Source organism: Protobothrops mucrosquamatus, unplaced genomic scaffold (genome assembly GCF_001527695.2).
Source record: "Protobothrops mucrosquamatus isolate PMUCROS unplaced genomic scaffold, P.Mucros_1.0 scaffold1526, whole genome shotgun sequence".
NCBI lineage: Eukaryota > Metazoa > Chordata > Lepidosauria > Squamata > Viperidae > Protobothrops > Protobothrops mucrosquamatus.
Genome location: NW_015387698.1, coordinates 535,776 through 539,825, shown reverse-complemented (window position 1 = coordinate 539,825; position 4,050 = coordinate 535,776).

The following is a 4,050-nucleotide window of genomic DNA, read 5'->3' as shown; positions in this document are numbered from 1 at the left end:
CAAACACTATCCCCAATAAAAACCAATTAAAAACAAATATTTACCGCTGTGTTACCATTAAAATTCTAATTAAAATTGTCCCTATTTAAAATTCTCCCTAGGCCAGACCCGCTTGCTGAAAAAGCCATGTCTTGAGGGCGCGGCGAAAAGATAGGAGATCCGGAATCGTCCGGATCTCGGGGGGTAGTTCGTTCCAGAGATTGCTTCTCTCCTTGATTGGTTTTCATCAAGGAAATTAACCAAACATAAGGAAACATGTGCTTCCCTCTCCCCAAAGTACTCTCTATCTCTTATCATATGACAAAAGAAATTCCTTGCTGGTGGAGAATGCCTCTTAGCAGCTTTGATTTGATTCAGGCCACTCTCAGCTGTGGTGATGCAGGTCACAGATTTTGGCTCAAAACTTCAATAGCAAGATCCTGATACAACAATTCACTGTCCTTCACAGGTTTTGGTGCTGCAAATAATATAGCCATGGCATTTGGGAAGTTCATTTGAGGAAGGTGGTCCAAGATTTCTAAAGCAGAAATCTTCCTTTTTGAACAGTTCTATGTTCTTCTGTCTAGGAACAGCTCCATGGGAAAACGGTTTTTGGGACCTCCAGATCAACTGTGTGTATCACTCCCAGGCATTCATATCTAACTACTGCTAAATGTATCTCACCACCTATAGTTACTATAAACATAAATTAAAAAGTGAATCTTTTTCCCTTTGAATTTGATAACTGATACAACACTGTCAACTGCATAGGAAAAAAAGGAAGCTTAAGTGAATCCTCTTAGTAATGCCACAGTTGGAATACTGCATCCAATTTTGGTCACCACGATGTAAAAAAGATGCTGAGACTCTAGAAAGAGTACAGAGAAGAGCAACAAAGATGATTAGGGGACTGGAGGCTAAAACATAAGGAACAGTTGCTGGAATTGGGTATGTCTAGTTTAATGAAGAGAAGGACGAGGGGGGACATGATAGCAGTGTTCCAATATCTCAGGAGCTGCCACAAAGAAGAGGGAGTCAAGCTATTCTCCAAGGCGCCTGAAGGCAGGACGAGAAGCAATGGGTGGAAACTGATCAAGGAGAGAAACAACCTAGAACTAAGGAGAAACTTCCTGACAGTTAGAACAATTAACCAATGGAACAACCTGCCTCCAGAAGTGGTGAATGCTCCAACACTGGAAGTTTTTAAGAAGAGACTGGACAGCCGTTTGTCTAAAATGGTGTAGGGTTCCTGCCTGGGCAGGGGGTTGGACTCGATGACCTCCAAGGTCCCTTCCAACTTTATTATTATTGTTGTTATTATTATTATTATTATTATTATAAATCATATTATACCTTAGCACAGTGCAAGAACTGCATTTGCCTTCTGTCTCAGTGGGCCTGGGTTTTCCATTTCAATGGTTAGCCTCTGTGTAAAGGAGAAGCTGATAATGAAAAGTGGAATAAAAAAACTGTTACTTACTTAATTTCTAATACATATGCCCATTACACCAAACCTCTATTTCTATTTTTTCAACAAGTGGTAAATGCTCCAGTTTGTCCATCTCACAAATAAGCTTCCAGCCTCGTTATTAAGCCATACACACAACTGGGCTGGAACCAAAGTGACAGTGAATACTCATTAATCCTTGATTGTAACCTCATGTGCTGTGCATCACAACTATAAACTGTTTTTTCTACATAGCTAAACCATAAAGTGGATTGATTTGGTTTAGTTTGTGTAAACCCAGATACTGAAACTTACGAACAATAATTTCATGGTTTGGTTTATTGTGAAAATATATGTGGTCCACTCAATAAAACAGTGGCTTAAAATACTTTGTGACCCTCAACTTAAAATGATTGACATTATCATCAGCAAAAAAAATTGATGAAACATGTACTGTATTACAACATCACATTGCAAACCCCAGTTCTTTGTGATTGTGTCCTAGTATCAGGTGAGGGGACATAAATCTCATAGTTTGGGTTGTCATTGTGAGCTGTACATCAGAATCTAGCCTTGAAATTAACAGGCTAAAGAAAACAAATGGGAATTCTGTAAAACTCTGTTGAGGTTTGGGTGAAGAGTGATCTGCCTATGTAAAAAAGAATTGTGTTCACAGCTGAAATCCAGTGAAAATTCCTTGCCACTTAATACCTCCAACAACTAGAATTGGCAATGGGGAAATACCACACCCTGTTAAAAGTCATGGCTGGCTATGTGGAGAAGTACACATGGCAGGAACATATAATGCTACCTTTTTTTTTTTACAAAATAACAATAACAAATATGGAGGAAGAGAACTGGTCAACATGAACTACAATATGCAAGATTCCAACTTGAACTAAAGCAGAAATCATGGGAAAAGATTCATGCAAACACATTCTAATATATAATTCTTCATTTACTTCTAGAACACTATGTCAAATCTTGGAAATAATTGCCATAATTTTATTTCAAAGACAACTTTACCTTAACTTTTATTTGTCAAATATGCACAAATATCTGTAAATACCTATAAAGCTAAATAAATAAATAAAGGAATTATTTGAGAAAGGTTTTGGAATTAAAATAATCTTTACTGGAGATTATTTTACAGAATGTTAAATCACTTTTTTATTATCTTATTCTAATATAATCTGCTAATAATTATAGCTGCACAATTACATACATCCTTTGAATGATAGCTAAAACTTTCCTGCTTAATATAGCAAAGGCACAGTCCCAACTGTATGTTGATACAATTGTTTCCATATGTTGCCTGCAATCACTAAACCCAAATGGATTAGTGACTGCATCTGGATTAATTCCTTCAGATATATATAATTTACCAAGCACATTTTATTCATATATAGTACTATTGAAAATATCCAATGATATAGCACTCTGAAAACACATATTTTCATCACTGGGTGCTATCATATATTAGTATTTCAAAAGTTTATAATAATGTCATGGTATCTTCTCTAAACAAATAGTACTTATTTCTTCAGAGTTTTCTTTTAATGCTAGCTAAAATGCATATATTAAACTCTCATTCAATATGTGCCTATTTTTCTTTAGATGAGCTATATAACTACATTACATCAGTTACTTTCTAACACTTGAATACTAATACAAAAGATTATAATAATTCAGGAGAAAGACTAGACTTAGTTCAACAATAAAAGCATTTTGTTCAATAAAATGTATCTACATATTAGTTCCACTAGATGGCAGGCCTTCCTTAGAGCAACAAGTAGAAAGATAATTTATGAGAGTGAGGATTTTATTTTAGCAACATCTTTGCTTCTGGATCATTTTTTTCAGTCGATTTTTACCGTGTCATTGATGGAGACCTGCAATTCTAAAGCCAGTTATTTGTGAAGATGTTCCAACTCAGGGAGACCTGCTTTTGAAGAAAATACGTGTGAGAATATACTAGGAGGGCACATTTAACTGGATCATGGGGAGAAATGGGTGTTGTACAAACACCTAACTAACCCAATCAACTTTTGGGGGTCAAGGGGATTTTTTAAAGCAAAAATTTCAGTCAACTTGTTGGTTAAATACAGGTAGTTCTCGACTTTCAGTGACCATTCAAAGTCACAACAGCAGTGAAAAAAGTGATCTACACAGTATGACCGTTTTTCACACAACTGTTGCAGCATCCCCATGGTCATGTGATCAAAATTCGCATGCTTGGTAGCTGGTTCATATTTATGACGGTTGCAGTGTCCTGGGCTCATGTGATCAGCTTTTGTGACCTTCTGATAAGCAAATTCAAAGGGGAAGCCAGGTTCATTTAACAGCCATGTTACTAACCTAACTGCAATGATTCACTTAACAACTGTAGCAAGAAAAGTCATAAAATGAGTCAACATTCACTTAATAAATGTTTCACCTAGCAACATAAATTTTGGGGTCAATTCTGGTCATAAGTTGAGGACTACCTATATTTCTTTCCTGCTGCTGAAAGCCATAGAGAGCTACCACAGAAATAGGATTTTTCTGGGCATTTTTATCTCCTTTACATTTTTTATTTCCTCCTCTTGTTGTCACATGGGAAAGTTGCAAAGTGAACAGAAAGG